The sequence below is a fragment of the Puma concolor genome, chromosome A1 (assembly GCF_028749965.1).
Source record: "Puma concolor isolate L17-30 chromosome A1, mPumCon1.1.hap2, whole genome shotgun sequence".
NCBI classification, from domain to species: Eukaryota; Metazoa; Chordata; class Mammalia; order Carnivora; family Felidae; genus Puma; species Puma concolor.
Genome location: NC_141667.1, coordinates 201975909 through 202001361, shown reverse-complemented (window position 1 = coordinate 202001361; position 25453 = coordinate 201975909). Strand labels below are relative to the sequence as shown.

The 25453-nt window shown below is 34.4% G+C and overlaps 1 pseudogene; it reads right to left on the bottom strand.

Annotated features, from left to right (window-relative positions):
* Window positions 1-1685: 1685 nt before the first annotated feature.
* On the bottom strand, window positions 1686-2627 carry LOC112861607 (CBY1-interacting BAR domain-containing protein 1 pseudogene; annotated as a pseudogene).
* Between the last annotated feature and the right edge of the window lie 22826 nt (window positions 2628-25453).

Below are 25453 nucleotides of genomic sequence, written 5' to 3'. Positions count from 1 at the left end.
TTATAAGCGATATTGTCTCTGGACTCATACATATTTTATTCAATAATATGCAGATGGTAATCTTTTATAAAAGGGTTTTCAGACTTGAGGAGCCACAATTAGGCTATCTTCTCATATAAATTTCTAACTCGGTGACATAATGGCCAAAGAACAAACACCACGTAATACTATTTGAAACTATAAATCAAGCTAATATTTTCAAATCGATATTGGTATCCAACGTAACTTTATATTAAACATATAATTTTAGAGCAACTAAGTGGTTTTTCCACAGACTGAAAGAGCCCATTATTTTGGCATTAGCTTGCTCATTTTAAAAATGAATAAGAACTAATAAGTATGAATTCTAAACCACCTCACATCTTACTATGGCACAGATATTTTTCTGTACTTTTTGGAAGGCTAGGACACATTTAAATCAATCTGTAAACATATGTTTTCTCACCTTGTTATTTATCTTCACTAACTTTAAGAAGCACATACATAGTGTGTAAAAACTTCTTCAAAAGCCATTTTTATCACTTTTTTCCTAAAAAGTCTTTAATTTTCTGGTACAAATTATTTCTTTTTGTGGTCTTCCCAAGTGATATTGTAAATATCATAATTTTATATGCCTGACTAGTGTGAAATAACAAGAGTATGATCCCCAATCAAAGAAACAAAAGCTTTGGACGCATTGAAAGGCTCTGATCAAACTGATTATTTTCTGGAATATAATGACAAAATACTCTTTCATTAATCAGACAGTGGTTTGGTAAAAATTTTATAGACTTTTAATGATTTATGGTTTTCCATGTTTTCTTATGCAACATCCCACCAAACTACAGCTTTCCAAAAGTTGTAGTACTGTGTACGTTTTGGTATGACAGAATTTGCGTTTTTTTCCTTTTTTAATTTTTTCCCTTTTTTGAGACAGAGAGAGAGAGTACACATGAGCAGGGAGGGGCAGAGAGAAAGGGAGATAGAGAATCCCAATCAGGCTCCACGTCCAGCACAGAGCCAGATGCAGGGCTCGATCTCACGACCATGAATGAGATCATGACCTGAGCTGAGATCAAGAGTCAGACATTTAATTGGCTGAGCGACCCAGGCTCCCCAACAGCATTTTCATTTTAAAACCAGAATTGGACTTAATGTGGCTTTCTTTCTGAAGCTAAAATTTATGCTTTATGTATAGTTTTATGACACTGATATCCTAGTGTCTCATTACCTTTAATCAAAAGTAATTACAGTCTTACTGAAAAGTAAGTTATGTATCAAATAATGAAACTCCAAGTTGTAGTAAAAGTGAAAAAAAAAAAACTAAAGGGCAAAAACACCTTACTTCTTTGATTAATACTTTATGGAATAAAATTTGTATTTAATTAGAATGACTAAACACCCTTTTTTGGCAATGAGCTCAAAAGAAGCAAGTGTAATTGTTAGATCTCTTGGTTTTTGTCATTTGTTTATATTGTAATATCAACTAGGTATAGTATGTCGATATGAAATACTTCTGAAGTACATAATCTTTTTAAAAAGTGGAACTTATGCAAAAATCACATACTGTTAGATTGGGTGTTGAAATGACTGGTGTGTTATATTTTTTAAAATCTTCATTTATGGTCAGCATACATTTCCTTTAATTTGTTAAAGGATTTTAATTTTGGGGTTTCCAGTAGGATTTCATTTTGGGGTTTAACATGTATGAAGCCAGTATAAAGTTTTACAATTTGGTAATTCTGGATTAAGTCTGGATTAAGATGAAAATTGAAATGCAAAGTTTACAGAAGAAAATTAATTTTCTTCTTCTGTAATGTCTTTGTCCTCTTCATCATCTTCTGTTTGTTGATCCTTTTCTGTGTAGACAGGTGGCTACATGTCCTGTTCAAGATACAGACTTAGCTGACAGTAATCTTTCAAGAGGCCACTTTGAATTTGCTCTGACCAGATTTAAACCTGAGGAACAATCTGGTGGTACGGACAATTTTGGAAAAGCTCTAAATCTTCCTCAATAATCTTTTGTATGTTTTGGTAAGCAGCAGTGTAGACCTTGAATGCCTTGCCAATAAATAACATTTCAATAGTGATCAAATCTGAATATATAGTCTTTAGATCCTTACTTACTGCTTTTCGAAATTGTCAATAGTTTCATCCAGATGATGAGCTGTTTGGGTAGCATCCATTGCAGCTCTCTCTGCAATTCGGTTTCTGTCTGTGAAGTAACATGCGGAGCAGATGGGTTTCGCTGACATGTTCTTTCTGAGTTAATTGTTTAGCTTCTCAATTCCTTGCTGTTAATGTTGCTTTGAAGTCATTTCCTTTCATTCTCAAAATCGGTCCGTAAGCTTTCAAAGCTTCAACCACTTCAGCTTCAAATCTTTCAACCTCTGCTTGTAGATAATGCTCAAGTTTGGCAAACTCCTCAGCGAAGTTTTTCAGGCCCCGCTTTAAATGTGGGGTCTCTGCAGAGGCATACAATTGATTTCATTCACCAGTAGGTCTGCTTTGCCTCATAGTCTGGCAGTTTTCTGCACATAAGCAGCAAAGATTTGGCACTGCTCTCCGAAATGCTTCTCCACATTTGTGAGAATATCTTACAGTTGTCTGGTTGGAGCGGACTGGTTTTCCAAGCCCCGCCTTCACATCTTGCCTTGTGCTCCGCTGGGACCCTGGGCTGGGGCCTTTGACCTGGGTGTGCGCTGAGGGGTGAGTCGCCCTTCCTGGAGCCCTTTTCTTTTATGTTTTATTTTCTAACTGCTTCTTATTTTGTTGTAGTAAAAAATACAACATATAAAATTTATCATCCTGACCACTTTTAAGTGTAGAGTGCAAGTGATCTCTAAAACACTTTCATCTTGCAAAACAAGCTCTAAAACCATTGAACAACTCTTTCTCCCTCTCCCTCACCTCTGGAAACCACCATTCTACTTTCTGTTTCCAAAAATTTTTTTTGATGTTTATTTATTTTTGAGAGAGAGAGAGACACAGAGACAGAGCATGAGTGGGGGAGGGGCAGAGGGAGAGGGAAACATAATGTGAAGCAGGCTCCAGGCTCTGAGCTGTCAGCACAGAGCCCGACGACACGAGGCTCCAACTCACAAACAGCAAGATCATGTCCGGAGCCCAAGTAAGACATTCAACTGACTGAGCCACCCAGGCACCCCGTTGTTTCTAAGAATTTGACTACTTTAGATACCTTGTGTAAGTGGAGTAGTGCAGTATTTGTCCTTTTTGTGACTGGCTTATTTCTTTTTAATGTTTATTTACTCATTTTGAGAGAAAGGGAAAGCTTGTGCTGGCAAGACTAGGGAAGGGGCAGAGAGAGAGGGAGAGAGAGAGGATTCCAAGCAGGTTCCACACTATCGGGACAGAGCCCTGTGCAGGGCTCCTTCTCACAAACCGCGAGATCATGACTTGAGCCAAAATCAAGAGTCAGATGCTTAACTGATTGAGCCATCCAGGTGCCCGTGACTGGCTTATTTCGCTTAACATAATGTCCTTCAAGTTTCATGTCCTAGCACAGGACAGGATTTCCTCAATAACATTTAGAATGCCATAATTACTTTGATGCATTTCTTAAAAAGTCATTTAAGTAATTCAGAATTTTTTTTATATTTTAAAGCAAAGAAACTTCTTTGTCAATGATACCTAAAAGAGAACACCCATAATATAAAGCCAATAATGATGATCATTTACGTATAACTTTGTTATGCGCAATTTTATTTAATAATTTTTTTTTCAACGTTTATTTATTTTTGGGACAGAGAGAGACAGAGCATGAACGGGGGAGGGGCAGAGAGAGAGGGAGACACAGAATCGGAAACAGGCTCCAGGCTCCAGGCTCCAAGCCATCAGCCCAGAGCCTGACGCGGAGCTCGAACTCCCGGACCGCGAGATCGTGACCTGACTGAAGTCGGACGCTTAACCGACTGCGCCACCCAGGCGCCCCTAATAATATTTTTAAAAAATTAATGAGTACAATGAGTCACTAAAATTATTATAATAATATGATGACACAGCATGCTATGAATTCACTTTTTCATTTGAGTTTTACCTCCTGTTGTGTGCACAGATAGAGCAGATGCTCTCAAATATTTACTTGAGTGCAGGTCACATGTATTATAATGACATATTTGATTGTATGGAAAAGACTAAAATCATTTCCCTCCTAATAGGTGAAATATTTACAGAAAATGGTTGCATTATGTACGTGCTAAAGGTATATTATGGTCCTTACAAATTAATGAATTAAAAAAAATATCCCCTGTGCCTAAAACAATAGAAATAGTTGATAAAAATTTGTGGAGAGCTGGTGCTTGGTCATCTGTAGGGAACAAAAGGGACAGATCTCAAACTAATTCTTGTTTCTAGCCACGGTGGATAGCAGTAATATTTATTTTTCAAGAATAAGAAACTTATAGGAATGTACAAGTTTTTAAAGAGGATAATAACTTCAGTTTGGAAAATCTTGGGTTTTGGAGATCAATTGAGTGCTCCAGGTGGAAATATTTGGCTAAAGTTGTATGTATGGATTCAGATTTTAGGAGAGTTATAGACTTGGAGATATTGATTTGGAAGTTAATACAAGCAAAAAGTCTACATAATGAGAAGGTAGAATCCAATTGTCTATGGAATGAGCCTAGTTCCTAATCACAGTTAATTTATAATCTAGTCAAGAATAATCAAGAATTGACTATGTATTTCAAAAGAACAGGTGAACCAAACTTGTGCTGAAATACTTGTAAAGCCTCTATGGAAACCAGCTTGAAAAAAATTTTATCTCATAGGATAAACTGAAAGTAGAATTTAGCCAAACTTTTCACAATAGCTCCAGTTATCTTTCTAAATACTTTTGTACTTAAAATAATTTAGTGCCTTCCTACTGTGCACAGAATATTTAAAATATGTGCTTGAAATACTTTATGTAGATGTCACTTATATATTATTTATCTCCCTGTATTATAAATACTTATTTTTTATCTTAGTTTTATTTTATTTTTTTGCCTTCACAAATTGTGAGATACTTGAGGTCAGGGAAAAATTGTATTCCTAAGTGCTAAATGTCATTGACTTTATTTATAGTGAAACTTCTTTTTGAAACCCTAAAAAATGTGAAATTGTGACTGACATCCAAGATATGTTTACTGACTTAGAAACTGACCTGAAGATGAAAGTCTACTGATGTGTGTTTGGCAGGCCCACCAACTTGCCACTGCTGTTGCTGATCTCCCAAGTAATGAGCAATAATGATTTCTCCATCTGATCAGTCTTCCTTGTTGTAAAGTCTCTTCCTGATCTGCAAGGACTATAGCGTTTACTCAGTCAGATAGAACAGAGTTTAGCTGACTATTGTGTGCGTGTATGTGTGTGTCTGTGTGCTCTGAATTGAGAGTCACCTGGGCCTGGAGAAATGATCTTATTTAGTGTAACTATCTCTTCACAGACTTGGGAATTTCAATTCCTTTGTCCATGTTTATTCTAGTCTTTCCATCTTGCAAACAGTATTCTTAATAGAAAATATGAAGCACATTTAAAGACGACTGCTTTTATTCTTTCTATATCATCTTTAGTTGAGATATCATTTGTCCTACACTTTTTAGCTCTTCTTTTTTTCCATAACATGCTTCACAAAAGGGACTTTTAAAAGGATGTTAGTATTTCCTACACTCCTCTGTCATTTAGGTTCAGATTTTTCTGAATCTCTTCTTAAAGACTATGCTGTTAATTTGTCTTGGGTTTTACATCACAACTGCTGTCTTACATACATCTCTTTAAAACTGGGCTTGCCAGAAAATAATCTTTGTGGCTATATGAATTTCTTTAGGTTCTTCACTATCTTTTGTTCCTGTTTTACTTTTTTGTTTGCTTGTTTGTCTGAGTAGGAAGATTGAATTAATCAGAAACAATAACAGTAAAGTCCTTGTACCCTGAGGCCTAATAGTAACCTAAACCCCTGCCAACATCTGAATCTAAGCCTGGTATTTGGGCATATTTCACCTAGGTAAAACTTTAAATATGCACTTTTTAAAGTACATATCCTTACTTTCTCATTTTGGATGATATATAGCATACTGCTTGTTAGAAAAGGTTATTTATAAGATTTTTAGACACCTGCAATGCAATCTGCTTGAGGATTATTACAATAGCCTGATTTAAATATCAATTTGTCAGTTTGAAGAATTAGATTTCTACAGTATATCAAAATTGACTTCTGGTTCTTAATAAGATGACAAACTAGTGTGGGCTGCTGATTCCCTCTTTCCAGTGTAACCCTAGAGATGCTGTAGGTGGAAGACTGACAGACTTGAGATACTCGTATAGATTTTTTGAAAAAACACTAAAGAAATGGAAGTGTCACAGAGGTATAAAATGGCAGCCCAGAGCACCTAAGGGACCATTGTTATTTATGGGAGTCTGTGGGTAGAGCCATTTTGTTATACAAATTTTGGACCCTCCCATTACTAAGTCCCTCTTTTTCCACCCTTTTACCACTGAGAGGCAGAACAATAGAACTCAGGTTCTCTGAGGGATGGATTTGGTGGGAGAGACTAATAATATTTTATGAGGATCTTATAACCAAAAGGATATTACTGTGCATGCTCTTGATACTCCTTTCTGAGCCCATTCCCACGGGACACATAACCAGAGGAATCTGCACTGGAAGTACAGAGAGCTCCCTGGGAAGCAGAATCCCCTAATGGAAAATAAATGGGTGTGAAGCATTGGATGGGAGCTTCTGAGAGAAGCTTTCAGAACAGAGTTGTGTCACTGTCCCACCTTCCCACATCAGCAGGATTTTACCTGGGATCAAATTAATATGAGAGAAAAGCAAGATTCAAGAAAAAAAGAAATCATCAGGGAAAAGTGGGATTTTTAAATACTGGTAAAAGAAAGACCTATTCAATAAAATACAACGTCTATGAATATATATTTAAAAAAGCAATAAGGGTGCCTGGGTGGCTCAGTTGGTTAAGCAGTTAAGCCTCTGACTTTGGCTCAGGTCATGATCTCATGGTTTGTGGGTTCGAGCCATGCATCAGGCTCTGTGCTGACAACTCAGATCCTGGAGCCTGCTTCGAATTCTGTGTGTCCCTCTCTCTCCGCCCCTCCCCTGCTCTCTCTCTCTCTCTCAAAAACAAACAGTAAAAAAAGTTAAAAAAAAGCAATATAATTCAAGTATATTTGGAAGTTTTAGCACGTTTCCCAAAAAATGATAGATTTGGCAGACAAAAGATAAGCAAAGTTATTGAAGATTTGAATAATTAATAGTTAGAATTAATAGCTATATATTTATGCCAACAGCATGGGTAGATTTATTCTTATCGTGTACACTTGAACTTGAGAAAAGTAAGCAACTATCCACTCATAATGGCACCCCCCCAAGAACCTTATTTATAAGGTCCAAAAGAAATAATATCATATTTCATAAGCAAATAAATACTAGATATCAATAAGAAAGGATAAATTAAAAACTAACAATCATAAAACTTGTGTCTATAAAAAATACAATACAATACAATAAAATAATTCTTGAGTTAAAGAGAAAAATCAGGAAGTAATTATTTAAACCAAAAAACTGAAGTTCAAATCCTGTAAACCAATATCAAGTAATTAACCTTATTTGACCCTTGAGCAGAATTTAATATCATTGAGAATTTCCTTTTTCTTGAAACACAACTCTTTCTTTGGCCTCTGTGACAATAGCTTTGTCTATCTTTATGGCCTGTTTCCTCAGGTTCCTTGCAAATTAATCCTTCTTAGTCCTCCCATGAAATGTTTTAATTCCTCAGGATCATCCCAAGACCTTATTCTCTATTTTTTCTTTTCTGTACTCTTAGACATACTCATCCATATACTTGTCTTTAATGATCAAATGCTTACAAAATACTTCCAAAATACCTCTATTCTATACCTTTCTTTTGAGTGCCAAACACCTATGTACCAATTGTCTATTTGACATCTCTGCTTGATTATGTAAAGGCAGATGTAACTTAAAGAAGACTCCAAAGAATATCCTTGTGACCTTTATCCCTTAACCAGAGTCCTCTTTAATGATGCTGTAAACAATGTCCAATATATCAATGTTATATTAATAAAACATTAACATAATGATATGATACTAGCATCTTGTGCAGTATATGTTCTCTATACTCGATGATATTTTTTCACAATTTATTCATATACTTTCATGTAGTCTTTTCAACACTCCATAACCTGGGTTATTAATTGTAATCAGATCTTAAAGACTTAAAATGATTTATAGAGAAATTTTGTAATTTGCTCAAGCTCACATAATTAGGAAGTTACTGAGATGAGCTATGAACCCAAGTAATCTGACTCCAGAGCCTTCACCACAATCTCTCAGCACACATAACTGAATCCTGCCAAGTCCAGCTGAACAATTTCTGAGTCCTGCCTATTCTACAATATTCACTAAATATCTGTATCACTGACAGTACTTAGATTGGTGTAACAAATACCCCCCAATGTGAAATAGCTCAAACCAACTCAAAAACATATTTTGTTCAGAAAATATTCCCAGATGGGACACACCTGGTTGTGGATGACTCCCTTTCATTCAGTGGTTCTGAAATGCAATCTCCTTCTGTCATACAGCCTTTGCCTTTCCCTCTGATTGTGCTACAGCTGTATCAGGATGGTAAAAGGGTGAGAGCATAGTGGGTACATGTTGGCTTTTTTTAATGAGCTACTCTTGGAAGTGGCTCATGTCGCTTCTGCACAAAGCCATTATTTATAACTCATTCAACAGATAACACTCATTAGGTAACTGAGGAAAGAGTTGGGAAATCTACTCTCACTGTATACTATTCTTGCTCTTGTATAAAGCTATCGTCACTTTTCACATAGTTTACTTATATAGTCTCCCAAATATCCCTTTTGTATTTTTTCTTGCTCCTTTCTAGTTTGTTCTCTACTTAAAACCTAACCTGATCACATAATTTTCTTGCTAAAACCTCTTCAATCCTTTCCATTGCTGTGAGAAGTCCTCAAGTCTAGCAAGCCTTGGCCTCCACTTACATTTTCAACCTCATCACACTCCATACTCTTTTTTTTTCTGAACTCCAGATGTGCAGACTTATCTTTGAGTTTGTAAAAATGACTTGCTTCCTCTAGCCACCGATAATCTTTGTACATGCTGATTCATCTCCCTACCATGCTGTCCAAAGTCCTGACCAGTTCTAACTCATTTTTCAGAACAAATAAACACCTCACTTCCTTGGGGAAGCTTCCATAACATTCCCTTTTTGAAGCACATCCAAAATTTTGAAGTTGGTTTCTCTCATATTCTTACTGCATATTTAATGTTCTTTTCCTACATTATAACACTGCTTTAATTCTAATAGTACATACTAACATGCGTATTAGACTACTTGAGGATGGACATATAAATATCTGTTCTTCACAAATTTTTCTGTCATTCTAGTGCCAGGAAGTATAGTTTATCTCTGGGGTTAAATGTAGGATACAGAAGTGGCCTTCATGAAAAAAAAATGTATATCAGAATAAGGGGAACTTTTCCAAAAGGAGGACACACCCAGATATTTTAGCAGGAATTTTGTGGCAAGATTCTAAATTGTATGGGTGTATCAAAAATTATGTGTATGGGGTACATTAAGACAAAACAGATTGTTGTCAGAGTTTGCTTTAATATCTGGCTCTTCTAACTTCCAAATCTTTGTTAAGTTGATCACACTCTCAAAGAATTAGTGTGTGATTTTTAAGGTGCATTTTAGGGGCGTCTGGGGGGCACAGTCAGTTAAGCGTCCAACTCTTGATTTCTGCTTAGGTCATGATCTCACGGTTCATTAGATTGAGTTCCATGTCAGGCTCTGTGTTGACAGCACAGAGCCTACTTGGGGTTCTCTCTCTCTCTCTCTCTCTCTCTCTCTCTCTCTCTCTCTCTCTTTCTCTCTGCCCCTCCCTCACTTGTGAGCTCCCTCACTCTCTCTTGCTCTCTCTCTCTCTTTTACTTTAAATAAGTAAACATTAAATACATTCTAGTTCATGTTTATAGCCTACCAACTTGTTCAGACATTAACCAGATGATCATAAAACATACATAGAAAGAACTGGCCTTTTAAATCTCAATGAAACTTGAATCATCTTTGTTCCCCACCAGGAAATTTTGAGGGATAGAAAGAAGTTGGGGGAAAAAATGATTCCTTCCCCTCCATATCTGAAATCAAGAATTCATGAAAATATATGAAGTATTTATTTTATGGCTCTTTTTGCACAAAACATCACATTTTTACAAGATGCAAGGAATATAAAGATGAAACAAAGATAAGGCCCATGCCCTTCAGCTGAATCACTTAGCAAGTAGGATTAGAAGAAAGAATCTTCAATAGTGGGGTTTTTCTTACCATAAAGGTGGCAATGACAGTAGGAGAGAATCCCAAGCAGCTGTTGAAGGATAAGGTGAAATAGGGAAGCCACAGGCATTTGGGCAGAAGGTACTCTTAGCACAACATAAAACAATTTCACATAGTCACGGATGTTTGGAAAGTGAAAGCAGCAGACAGACCACCCTGTGTGTGATCATCTGAGATGCATTGGCTCAATTTCAGCAAAACTGTCATGTAGCCTCAGGGACAGATCCATAAAAGAGAAAGCTGAAATTGGGTGGTAGCTTATAGCTTCTCAAATCCTGTTTGGGGAGAAAGGGAAAAAGGCTTGGAAAAAGTCCATAAATCAGCATGTATGAAAGGTCATCCAATATGTTTTCATCAAATTCCTAATAAAAATGATAGTGTCAACACCTGCTAAGAAAAGCAAAGACTAAATCAGTTCTCTACACAAACAGTGTCGAACATTGTCCTTTTCAGTTTCTTCAGTTTGTCAAGCAGGTTGTGCTACTGACCACAGTCCGGTTTATGAATATTGAGGACTGAATTCACCACATTGGTCTAGAATGGTCATAAATCACCTCTTCAGTTTTCTTAAAACAAATCGTTCCCTTTCTTCCAACACAACCCGGAGAGAAAGAAAAAAACACTTGTATTTCTACATGATGGGTATTTTTAAAAACTCTCTTTCCCAGGTCATTTTTACTAGGGTTTACTTAGTGATTGTCTTATGCTGTGTTCTGAATCCATAGGGCAATTTCTTATTTCAATATTTGACATTGAGACAGAGAATGACTAAAATCTGAAATTATGCATTTCATGAAATATGTATATATGTATATATACACACATAGATATAATTATTACTTGTCACACAAATAAAGGGAATTGACTTTCAAAATGTAAGCTTTGAACCCCATGAAATTTAAAATATCTTCTTTTGAAATCTTCTGTTTCCAGATGATAGATATTCTATTAAATCTTATTTAGAGAAAAAATAGAAAATAAACAGAAAGAAGACAGAAGAAGGAGGGAGGGAAGGAAGGAGGAAAGAAAGAAAGAAAGAAAGAAAGAAAGAAAGAAAGAAAGAAAGAAAGAAAGAAAGAGAAGGGATGTAAAGTGACATACGTTATTAAATACATTATTAAAATATAGAAATACATTACAATTCCCTGAGATATAGTCCAAATTCCTAAAACTGCACTGGGAGCTGGAAAGCAATTCCATCTCAAGGCAGATGTGACCTGGTCCTCTTTGCAGTGCTGAATGACATCCTATTACAGGCCTCCTCTGATAATATCCTCTCTTGTCTTTCACTTCAGACTCGTTTTCTCTAATTCTCTGTGTGCATAGCTGTATATGGGAACCCCACAGTTCAAGCATTAAGAGAGAACCACAAATATGTCACAATCGCAGATACAATTTTAGATGACAGAGCTTCTCTTCGGCCCCATTTGGATCAGGTGTCTAACCCTCTTACCTACAGGTATGGCTAACGATAAAGGGTCATGGTTGTTGGGGGGGGTGGGTCACATCTCAGGGTGGGAAAAGTTGTCAGTAAAATGCAAGTGGATTATGCTCCTAATAAACCATTTAAACTACCATTTAAAAATAAATAAATAGAAGTGAATTGCCATTTAAATGATTCTATTCTCACATATGAAATTAGTGAGATCTCACATGTCTATACAAATGGTGTACAACAGTGAGAAGTATTCTTTGAGAGCTTTGTTCCAAATATAATAACCTAACATCGATTAAGCTATGACATTTTTGAATCCTTTATTGAATAATTCATTTGCGATTAAACTACGCATAGTTAAAAGTGAACAAAATCATAAGTTTTGACATAGATTCACCCATGAAGACACATTAAAATCAAAGACAATGACATATGTACTCCAACTCTTTCCTCATGCCTCTTTATAATTTTTCCAAACTGCTCTCTACCAAGCATTCCCCATACCTAGGCAGCCACTGATACACTTTCTGTTGTTAAAAACAAAATTTTATTTGTAGAAATGTATATAAATGTAGAATAATAAGCATCTATTGTTTTGTCTCTCCTTTTACTCAGCATACTTTTTCTGAGATATATTCATATTGGTGCATATATTCAATACTTCTTTTTTAATGTTTATTTATTAGTTTCTGAGAGAGAGAGCGAGAGAGAGCACAAATGGGGGAGAGACAGAGAGAGAGAGAGAGGGAAAGAGAAAATCTCAAGCAGGCTGCATACTCAGCAAGGAGCCTGACGTGTGCTTAATCTCATTACCATGAGATCATGACCATTAGATCATGAGATCATGAGATCATTTGTACCACTTTTTTTGCGTGGGCATATGTTCTTTTTTTAATGTTTACTTTTGAGAGAGAGAGAGAGAAAGAGAGAGAGAGAGTGCAGGGAAGGGGGAAAGAGAGGGAGACACAGAATCTGAAGCAGGTTCCAGGCTCTGAGCTTTCAGCACAGAGACTGACATTGGGCTTGAACCCACAAACCGAGAGATCATGCCCAGAGCTGAAGTCAGACACTTAACCAACTGAGCCACCCAGGTGCCCCATGTGGGCATATGTTCTTATTTATCTTGAGTAAATACCTAGGCATGAAATGCCAGGATATATTTTCCAAACCAGTCTTATCAGTTTGTATCCTCACCAGCAGTGTATGAAAATACTATTATTCCTCAGCTTTGCCTACACTTGGTAGGATCAGTCATTCTAAGTTTAGTCATTCAAATACTTGTGTAGTGGAATCTAATTGTGTTGGCTAATGATGTTGACACCTTCATAGCTGATTATTTGCAATCAGTATATTTTCCTTTGTAATTCAAATATTTTGTCCATTTAAAAAAGTTGGTTGTTAGCTTTCTGTTCATTGAGTTATAATAATTCTCTATATATTCTACATACATTTTTTTGTTAACAAATATGTTTCATAATGGGGATACAGTCTGTCTCTTACCTTCTTATTTTTTGATGAAACCCAATATATTGATGTTTTTCTTTCATCGTTCACGTTTTAAATCACATTTTAAGATTATTTACCAAAGCTAACATCATCACAACTTTCTCCTAATTTTTGCCTAGATACTTAATTTTTTATTCTCTCATTTATATCTATGACACATTTATATTTATTTTTTTCCTGAATTAAGTTTCATTTATTTTAGGGCAAACTCAAAAGGAATTTTTTCTTTTTTGCCAAATCTTAGCATATTATTAATGAAAATATCTGTACACTTACCATGATACACTTGAAAGTGAGACAAATAAAATATAAATACAGATATGGATGTAACATGAAAAGCCCAAATTAAATTTTGAATATGGTGTAAGGTAAGTACCTAGATTTCTTTTTTCAATATTGCGCAAGAATATCCAATTGTTCCAGTACCATCTGTTGACTAATTAATCATTTTTAAATTGAATTGCCTTGGCATGTGTGTTAAAAATCAATTGGCCATATGTATGTGGGACTATTGTTTTCCACTGATTTATGTGTCTATTTTCAGTACAATATCACATAGACTTTATAACTGTAGCTATATAAGAAGTGTCGAAGTCAGGTGCTTTAAGTTCTAAAACTTTATTAATCTTTTCAACATCGCCTTGACCATTTTAAGTAGATGGTATTTCCACATACATTTTAGCTTTTCAACGTTTATAAATAAGTCTATTTGTATTTTGACTGGATTGACTTGAATCTATGGGTCAATTTTGAAAGAATTAATGTTTTAACTATTTTGAGTGTTCTGACCCATTACCCATTAACATAATATGCCGCTCCATTTACTTAGGTCTTCTTTCATTTGTCAGCCATATTTGTTTTATAGTAGTCAATGTAAAACTTAAGACTTTTGTCAAATATATACCTATATATTAAATGTATCCCTAAGAATTTTATTTTTAGACTATTGTAAATAGTAACTTTTATTTCAATTTTCAGCTTTTCTTTGTCTGACCCACTCCAATTTTCTTTTAATAAGAATATAGATACTCCAACTTGCTTTTGATAAGAACATGATTTATCTTTTTCCATATTTTAAATTATAACTTATCCATGTCTTTACATTTAAATGTTTTGGTTTTTTTGTTTGTTTGTTTTTGTAAGCAACACATAATCTCCTGGCTTTTTTATTTAATCTGATAGTTTCTGCCTTTTAGTTGGGGATTGAGACTAGTTATATTTAGGGTAATTATTCATATATTTAGACCTAAATCTAATGTCTTGTCATTTATTGTTTATTTGACCTATCTTTTTCCTTTTCTTCTTTGCCAATTTTCTTTAGATTAGGTGAATATTGTTTTCATGATGTCATTTTCACTCATTTGTTCAGTCACTAGTTAGCAGGAATTGTTTTGCCCTTTTAGTGATTACTTAAATTTTATGGTATATATCTTGAAATTAATGCATTCTAACTTCAATATATATTACACTACTTCACTAATGGTATTAAAAATTTAGAACAGAATATTTGCACCCTCTCTTGGCTTTTTTGCCATTTGCTCTCTAACACTTTGTCTCTGTGTTTTTATTAGTCCTACAAAAATTATATGTATGTATGTATGTATGTATGTATGTATGTATGTATTTTGCTGTAAGAAGTCACTTATTTTTTAAAAGATTTGAAAACATACTCTTTTGCATTTATCCACACAAGTTAGTTATTTCGTGTGGAGAGGTAAATCTGTTTTTATTAGTCCCACAAAAATTATATGTATGTATGTATGTATTTTGCTGTAAGAAGTCACTTATTTTTTAAAAGATTTGAAAACATACTCTTTTGCATTTATCCACACAAGTTAGTTATTTCGTGTGGAGAGAGTAAATCTGTTACTTCCTACTTTCCAAGATATGTCCAAGACTATCTTTTACTTTAGATTTTATGCTTTCTTCTTCATAGTTTCATAGCCTATACAAAGATAAATATTATTTATTATTCAGATAAATAACAAGCAAAAAGATAAAAAGAGTCCAGATTTAATCATTCATGATTCTTTAACCCAAATATCATAGTATTTATAGATTCTGCAACAGTAAACATTTAAACTTAAGAATCATTCTGACTATAATTATGAATCTGAAATATTTTCTACTTCATATTTTCCAATTGAAAATTTTCAATTTCAAATTTTCTCTTGGGAAAGTAACAAATGTGTGATATTGAATTACCACAAATCGATAGATGTTTATATAATACAGCAAACAAGATTCTGTGGGGATACATGTATCCATAGGATACATAGGATATGTATGTCAGCACATAGGAAAATAAATAAAGCTCAGATTTCTGAGATCAGGGTGTCTGTGAAGCATGTATACAAATAATTTAGTGAATGTTTATGTGTTTGTCTGGAGTTCATTGGAGGATGTTATACATTTTTGGCAGTATTAATAAATAGCTAGCCAAGTTCTTGAGTACGATGAAACTGTCAAAGAGAGTTAAAAAGAGGATAAAGATTAAATTTGATGATGTGATCCTGGAAAACTCAAGTACACAGCCACAAATTAAAAACAGGAAGCATGTAAGAGACAGAATGAGACAGAGATTCTAAAGCTTTATTGAACTGTTGAATTAAATAAAGAGAATGTTCTTCTCTCTTTTTTCTTTAAATGTTTATTTGTTTGTTTGTTTGTTTGTTTGTGACACAGGGAGCACAAGCAAGGGAGGGGCAAAGAGAGTGGGGGAGAAAGAATCCCAAACAGGCTCTGCGCTGTCAGCATGGAGCCCAAAACAAGGTTCGAATCCACAAACTATGAGATCATGACCTGAGCCAAAATCGAGAGTCAGAGGCTTAACCAACTGAGCCACTTCCCTTAATAAGGTACCCCCCTCTTCCCTTAATAAGAAGACAGCCTGTAGTTTTAACTCTATAACTCAAAATACTTCATTTTTCATTTCTAGATTTTAATATGCAAGGCAATTTCATTTGTTTCAAAAATATTATATTAATCTACCCCTCTCTTTATTTTGAGGAAAAGAAAGTCATATTATTAAAATAGGCCTAAGAATGGAGAGGGTGCAGTTGGAGACATTTATGTGAGCCTGAAGTACATGGTTTAATTTAATCATTATTTACTAAATGCCTACCTATAATCAGTTACTGTTTTAGGAACCAAGATACATGAGTGAAAAAAGATAAACAACTCTGAACTGATGGACTCAGGATAGATTACGTAATTCTCAGGGTTCAGTGCCAAATGAAATTATATAGTCTCTTGTTTAAAAAAAAAAAAAAAGATTTTCAAGGTGGTGAAAACAGAGAATTAGCTAAACACAAAGCGTAAGTTTCTATAATTTCACAGGTCACTGATCCATAAAGCCAGTCCGGTGTGAAGTTAAATCCTGTGGGAAGAAATAAATCATGTATAGAGTTTTAAGGTATCCCCAATCGTGCCTTAAAATCTCTTCCCTTACACTCTAGATTAAAGAGAAGAATTAAAGAAAGAAAAGATATTTTCCCTTAATATTCCTTGAAAATCTACTCTTTTGGAACATTAATTTGAATATTTCAATAAAATTTGCCTAACACTAATGAAGAATAAATATTCCTATAAATATTTAAAATAAATTGTGAAAGGTCCCATATGGGGCACATAGTCAATAAAAATCCAGTTTAAAATTCTTCAGGGCAGCTGGGTGGCTTAGTCAGTTAAGCGTCCAACTTCAACTCAGGTCATGATCTCATGGTTTGTGAGTTTGAACCTCAAGTGGGCTCTGTGCTGATAGCTCAGCGCCTGGAGTCTGCTTTGGATTCTGTGTCTCACTCTTGCTCTTGTGCGCACGCTCTCTCTCTCTCTCTCAAAAATAAATAAATGAACTCTATAAAAAATAAAATAATACGATAAAATTCTTGAACGGCTCACTACCACTTTTCTTATTATACTTGTCTTCCCAACATTTAGCTTTTTATTAGCTACTAGATGTAATATATATAGATACACATTTTTAGAAGACATTATCTGATGACATACAATAAAATTTCAATTTCAACAGCTAACTCACCTGCATGTCCCAGCCTCAAACATAGTTAATAAATACCAACTTTCCACTTTAGGGTCTGCATCTTGTGAATTGATTATCTAATGACTAGGTCAGTGATCAATCTGAATATGCAGTGTCATTGCATAAAATATGTGCAAACATTCTAACTATAGATTCCGGAAACCTGTCATATTGTCCTTTTACTGTTTCTGTGCAATAATTGTATAATGGGTTGCAATTTATTTTAGTGAATTTTATTTCCTCTGATATCCTAAAGGATTCATCTTTGTTCAAATCCTTATTCAAATTCTTTATTACATGTGAAAGTTATGATCTGATATTCATGTTACCACTTATTCTTATAGGGTTACAATCAAATTGTGATTCCAATATTGATACTAATTTTTCTGCAACCATGACATCAGAATATATATATATTTTAGATTATCTTCCCCATCCACATACGAAGATATACTCTCAATTTATTCTTATCATACAATTTGTTGTTATTTTATATGTTTTCCTATAAAAGATTCCAGAAGATTCCAGTTATATGCAGTAGAGATGTGTCATTTGAAGATTCAGAATGACATTTAATTACATTTTTAATTCAATTTTCCTCCTTTAAAATAGTTACTCAACTTCACAGATGTTATCTCAATTCATATGCAACTTAAATTTAATATTATTCTAGTTGTTGCTGTCTGCGCTGTAAATTGTATTTACTAGACACACAACTCTGAAAATGATTTTCTTGATGAGGGCCTATATATAAAGTGTACCAAATACTGATTTTTAATATATTTTACAACCATGTTATTTTATAATAAATTGGCTAAATTTTCTGAGGTTAATCCCTATTCCTAAAAATATGATGAAAAAAATCATATGGATGTAGTTATTTTCCATAAATAAATATTTAATCAAGGTATCCTGTATGCCTGGAGTTTTTCATTTCATCTCTAAACTTTATTTTAGCAGACAGAGGAAAATTTGGAGGAATTATTTAGAAGGTGATGTCAGCATACTACTAATAGACATTATAGTTAGTCCTTTTCCTTATTATAAATTTACAAATATCAAAAATTGACAAAACTTACAGATTTCTACTGTATATAATTTGTGATCTTTTTAAATTTTTGGAGAAATTCATATCTCTGATTCCCAAATTTGTGTGGGTTTTTGCCATATACTACTCTAAGGATTAATATCTCAATATTTTAGTGGCTACTTTAATTTTCAAATTCTAGCTACTTTGTATAGATGTTCAGTGTCTGCATAGGGTTCTAACCTCTCCCATTTTCTCAGAGACAAGAAAAGTCTATAGAAATTTTGATTCAGAACTGAAAATACCAAGATCTAGTTGCTTGCAACTTCACAAAGTATAGGTGTTATTGCCAATATTCTCTGCCAGAGTTAGCCCAAAGCAATGGAGAAGCTTGAAGCATACTAGAACTCCAAGAGTTCTGAAGACATTCTAATGACATCCCAATTTCTGGATCTAGTGTTCTTGAGGTCATGCTGAATTTCTATCCTTGTGGAAACAAATAATTTATCATTCAATTGTTGGCACATCCTTTAATTCTACATGTGCGTGTGTGTCGCTACTGTACCACCTTGGATCTCAGCAAGAAAAAGAGCACACTTGAAAGAGAAAATTGAAAAAAAAAATTCAAAAAGAGTATATACAAAGGTATGTGCAGGGTATAGAGAAATAGCTAGAGATGGCACGGTATGTGGGAAACTAGCAAGATTGGGACATTTTTATCTACGTCCAGATTTAAAAAAAAAAAAAGGCAAAGGCAGAGAGTGATTATCTGAGCCTGAAGAGAGTATTTGTGAGTTTTGCACTTCCCACTGGAACTTTGTCCTTTGGTGGAGGGAGGCAACCAACTCAGGAAATACAGGACAGGGAAAGTGGGGAGCATAAATAAATATTCAGTTCTCATTGTCTTAAAGCCTTTTTTGCCAGTGCTTTTGGCCAGGAACCAAACTCAGCTAGAGACATAAAGAAATAATGTAATTATTAAGATAAAATGGAGGGACTAGGTTTTAAAGAGGATTTGAGCACATCAGGTTGAAAACAAAGCTATCCAGAATTTGAAAGGTATTTTATTCAACCACTAGGAGTATGTTACGCCTCTAAAACACACACACACACACACACACACACACACACACACACGCACACACACAGTGTATGCCCTAGTGCAGAGTCTAAATCAAACATAATTACTAATATGTACTTTGTGAGAATGTGAAAGAAAAAAATTACAAAATTTCATATTTATCTTCAATTTTTATTTTCTTTGTATACACACACACATGAATCATATATTCAGTATTGTATCACAGATAAACACACATACATGAAATACATCACTCATAACATTTCATTGTAAAAAAGAGGAATACATTTTATGAAATATTATTTTATTATTATAAAAATGCTTTTAAAAGTGGAATGAAAATTCAATTTTCTCAAGGAGTTGGAAGCTTGGGCTTATCTTTTAGAGCATATATCGCTGGGAAGTCTATTGCCCCATTTGTCATTTCACTTTTCCCTACAGGCTCTGCCCTTACGTGAGATATATTGCTTGTCCAACATAAAGAGTTGGAATATTTAAAGTATGGATTAGTTTTGGTCATATAGTGTGAATCACCTAATATATGAGGGATTTTGTTACTTACATAGTTTTTATAATTTAATAGAGCTGTCTTTTTTGATAACATCACAATCTCAAAGTTGCATAGGTTTTATGAACTATTATATTTATCAATAAATAGAAACTGATATCCAGTATTTTTTGTTTATTTATTTATTTTGAGAGAGACAGAGACAGAGCAAGTGGGGAGGGGTAGAGAGAGAGGGAGACAGAGAATCTCAAGCCAGCTCCATGCTGCCAGCACAGATCCCAACCCAGGGTTCAAACTCATGAAACTGTGAGATCACGACCTGAGCTGAAATTAAGAGTCAGACGCTTACCTGACTGAACCACCAGGTGTCCCCGACCTCAAATGTTTTTAAGTTATGAAAAATTAAAAGATCAAGAAGATGTCACAATATTATATAAAACACCTCTTCCTTAATTTTATGTGTTGAATGAGAGTATTGTGAAAGGATATGGTCATTAGCAATCAAAAAAAATCTTTTTTTTTTTTTTTCAAGAGAGAGAGAGCATGGAAGTGGTGGGAAGGGGCAGAGGGCAAGGGAGAGAGAATCTTATGCAGGCTCCATGCCAACCGTGAAGCACAATGCGGGGCTGGATCTCATGATTGGGAGATCATGAGCTGAGCTGATATCAAGAGTGGGATGCTTAACCAACTGAGCCATCTAGGCCACCCAGCAATCAACAAATATCTTAATGCTGTTATTCTAAGATGTCAAAAAGTAATCAAAAACTATAGAATAATAGTTATAAAAGAGTTTTTGTTCTTAAAATATTGGGGAAGAGATAGAACATTATATAGCAAATATATTTTACATCTTGAACTTATGATAATTAATGTTGATAGTTTTTTCAGAAAAAGATGAGATCTCTTTCAGCTGTGTAGATAAGGAATGTATTATACAAAAAGCAACACTGAGCTACATTTTGAAGAATAGGTAGGTATTTGACAGGCAAAGAAGATGGGCATGTCATTTATCACTCATGCATGACTCTGGAATGAAAAATCATAAAGCATGTTTAACATACACTGATTTATGCCTTCACCGAGGTATCTTGATTTGTATCAGTTTCCTTGGAATAGTTTTTGTTAGGAAACAAACCTGAAGAAACAAGACTGCAACTAGATTGTAAATGCTTTGAAAATCATGTTTCTTTCATTCTATTAAAAATGCCTTTGCTGAGGTCAATATCAATAAGCTCTATGCTTCTCAGTCCTTCAGACTTACAGTCATGGCATCACTTGAAATGGTTGATTGGTCCACATTCTGTTTTGCCTTCTGTCTTAGTCTGATTGGGCAGTTATAACAGGATACAATAGACTGGATGGCTTATAAACAACAGAAATTTACTTTCTCAAATTCTAGAGGCTGGGAAATCCCAAATGAAGGTGTCAGCAGATTGGATGTCTGCAGAGGACCTACGTCCTGGTTTGCAAATGGCCATCTTCTCCTCTTACCTTCACATAGAAGAGAGCTGAAAGAACTTTAAGTCTCTTTTATGAGAGCATTAATCCCATTCATGAGGATTCCACCCTCATGACCTACTCACCTACCCTACTTTCTAATGTCATCACATTGAGAATTAGGATTTAAATATATGAATTATGGGTAAAAAGGCGGTGGGGGAGGAGGGAGACATAAACATTTAGTTTATGGAAGCTTCCAAGGCACTCCATCTCTTGTATTGTTTTGTTTTCTCCCCCAAATTTTATCTCTTCTCTCCTAGTTTCTTTTTAGGCTTACTTTTCTTTCTGAGCCTCAACTCAGAATATATATATTCTATATACTGTCTTATTATTTCTTTTTTCTCCTTCTACAGAAATTTCTTAGATAACAACAATCTGTCCCAAAATTTTATTTTTTAATGTTAATCAGTAAAATGTTTTGTCAATATTACTTATAGTGAATAAATTTATAATTCAATGTGGCTAAAACTCAATTAATACTATTGATACCAAAGGTTATATCGTTGAGTTCTAACTCTGACTGCCTCTTCACCTGTTCGATTACTCAAGTCAAAGACACAAGTCATTATTGACATCTACCTCATGCCTCACAGCCATATCCAATGCATCATAATTATAGAATGAGATTCATACATTCTTTTTAACTATTGATGATTTGATTGGCTGCTCCCTATTGGCTCTATTCTCTTCATGTTCTGACTGAACAAATTCGATAGTTGTTATTTTCTTAGAGATGAGGTTTCAAGCTTGTCTACATATTTTTCATCAACTTCTTCAAACCTATATTTATTTTTAAGAACATTTTTCCCCTGTACTTAAAATCTTTTTAGTCTTGGGAAAGGGGACAGTATATAAGGATAGTTTCATGTATACAACATTCAGTATTTATGGAGAAATTCTTTACTGAGTTTTCCCAATTAACTCTAGAGATTTATTGACAAGCCAAGAGTCTTGGAGAGATCTCCAAGTGAAGCTTCTTGTTGGAATGCACGTACTGGAATATAGTATATAAGCAATAAGCAGACATGCCTTGAAAGCTGTAATAACCCTATGGCCCATGGACTTTAATAGCATATTCAGAGTAGTGAAAATTTTTGAAATTTGTAACTATGCTGAACAAAATAGGTCATATGGGTAAGATAACTGTCATTGCCACACAAAGCTTCCTTTATGATATGTTTGCTGTGTAATGCATTGTACTGGGGAAAATATTTCACTTAGACCAGAATATCCTTTTTCCTCATCCCAACTTTGTAATTTAACCTCCAGATAATTAGCTATTTTCTTTTGATCATTTCCTTGACTACCTGGAGGTTTTTGTACCATTGCATTTACAAGATTTTTAACTTAGTGTCTTACAATTTACCCTGAATATTAAAGTTAGCGTTATCCTTTAATTCTTTGAGACCGGGCATTTCTTCTGCTATGAGGTAAATATGCAGAATGGACAGTGCTTTTCAAACAAACTTACTTCATATACCTAGAAAATATTTATTGCTACAGTCTTATTCATCAACAAGGTTTTATAAATCAGACATTTGTACACAATCTCTTCAATGTCAACTATTTGCCATTTTTATTATGGAGCATGACACAACTCTTGAATCTATCCAACTGTATAAGGCTTGTTTTTAACATTAACTTCTTTGCTGACTCATGACTCTTTTCCACAAACTCCATCATCAGCTGCTCAAGCAAGGTCATTACCTTCAGTTGGATCAACAAGTGAAGAAAGGGATATCACTATCACTAGACTCTTCGTCCATTTTACTAGTTATTGCACAAGTTTTTCTATCACAAAATTAGGTGTTCCTTTTGTACAATGCATTTTACTATCAAATACTATCTACACAACTTCTTGTTCACTCTTTATGTTAGCATGCACTGTGGTAACTGGCATATGCAGCATGCATATTACTGTTTTGCAATGTGCTCCTTTATCAAAGACTATTATATTCTCATTTGCATTTATTCAACACATCTCAGTTTTTGAGTTCAAATACAGTTCAAGAGAGATTAAAAACAAAGGCTAAATAAAAAAAGCATTGAACAAACACACTGAGAACAAATACAAAATGTCAGACAACTCTCACTGAGTGTGACCCTGAGTTGCCTCAGAGCTAACAATATCTCAGATGCTCTTGTTGAAACTCTGCATGTTTTTCAGAGAATAATAGATATGAAGTTCTGCAATTTTATTTTCAATGTTGTTCAAAGATATTTCTGTGTACATATTGCTGTTTTTATTTGATTCAGGGAGTCTAATTTTTTTTTTCATTTATAAATACTAAGCTAAAATCATTGAATTAAAATAATATATAATGAAATGCATTTATTCCATAAAAATGATACTAAGAAACAAGGAGACCTCTAACATTTTGAAGAAGATGGCAGGGTTGACAGGGTATGTCTATTGTTAAAATTTGTACTTTCTCGCTTGGACATGTTCAAAGGACAAAAACCCCAAATCATTTAAAATTGAATTTATTAATCTTATTGTTACAAGTGATAGTAAATTATTATATGTATAGGGGCACCTGGTTGGCTCAGTCAGTTAAGCGCCCAAGTTCAGCTCAGGTCATGATCTCACGGCTTGTGAGTTCAAGTCCCAAGTCGGGCTCTGTGCTGACAGTTTAGAGCCTGGAAACTATTTCAGATTCTGTGTCTCCCTCTCTCCCTCTCTGCCCCTCCCCTGCTTGTGCTCTGTCTCTCTCTCAAAAATAAACATTAAAAAAATAAATTATTATATGTATAAACATGATAAAGAAAATAAGTATACTCAAGTCATTAGGAATCAAGATTTTCAGTATTAAACAGTTCAAAATATAAAATCTATGAAGTTAATTAAAATCCAATAGTCTCTAATTTGAATTGTAATAGTATTATGAACATATGATTTATTTTTGCTTTTTAAAAGCTATGTAATTCTTAACTGTCCCCTGAGAAATCTTAAAAACTATAACAACCCAAAATAAGTGGGAATCTCTAGGGTCCCAAGTACTTGTAAGTACCACTTTCCACTAGAAAAAAAAAAAAAAGCTAATTCTAGGTTTGGAACATAAATTTGAAACATGAGACATGAACAAGGATTCTATCAGTAGAATTTAGGAATTAGCCTAAAGTGGCTCAAATGGGGTAAACGATGAGATATTTTGGACATTAAAACAATTAAGATGTAGTGGTTTGAAGTACATTAAGTACTTCAAAAATTGAAGTATCCATAATGAAAATCAGCTAAAACAAAATGATGCCTCATGGGCCATCATTGAGTTTACTAAAACACCAAATAATTATTCTGAAATTGTTAAATAAAGGTTAAAAAAATTCAATGAAAAATGAGGTTACTTTTCATTAGAATTTAAGTAGGAGGGGCGCCTGGGTGGCTCAATTGGTTAAGCATCCAACTTTAGCTCAGGTCATGATCTCATGCTTTGTGGGTTGGAGCCCCACATTGGGCTCTGTGCTGACAGCTCAAAGCCTGGAGCCTGCTTCGGATTCTGTGTCTCCCTCTCTCTCTGTCCCTCCCCAGCTTGCACTCTGTCTCTTTCCCTCTCTCTCTCTCTCTCTCAAAAATAAGCACTAAAAAAAGTTTTTTAAAAATAAAAACTAAAGTAGAATCAGGAAAATGAGAAAGAAATATTTATTCTCTTCTCAGTTTTCCAATGCCCACATACATATCATATCTTATGTATCACCTTTATGCTTTTTTTAAGGACAATATAAAGATTTCACATTTTCAAATTTATTAGCCATTCTCCACTCTTATCTCTATTTCTGTAATTGTGGTAAGTAACATTTAAATTTAGGTGTAGTCTATCAAGCAGTATAACTCACTATTTTCTAAGTCCCTGTTTTCAAAATAAAAGAATATTGTATGGAATAGGACCAATGTTATATAATTACATCATAAAGACATATCTTTAATATTTTTCTTAATAGATCCCAAAGTGAAATGCAGGAGGCCTCTTGGATCCCATGATT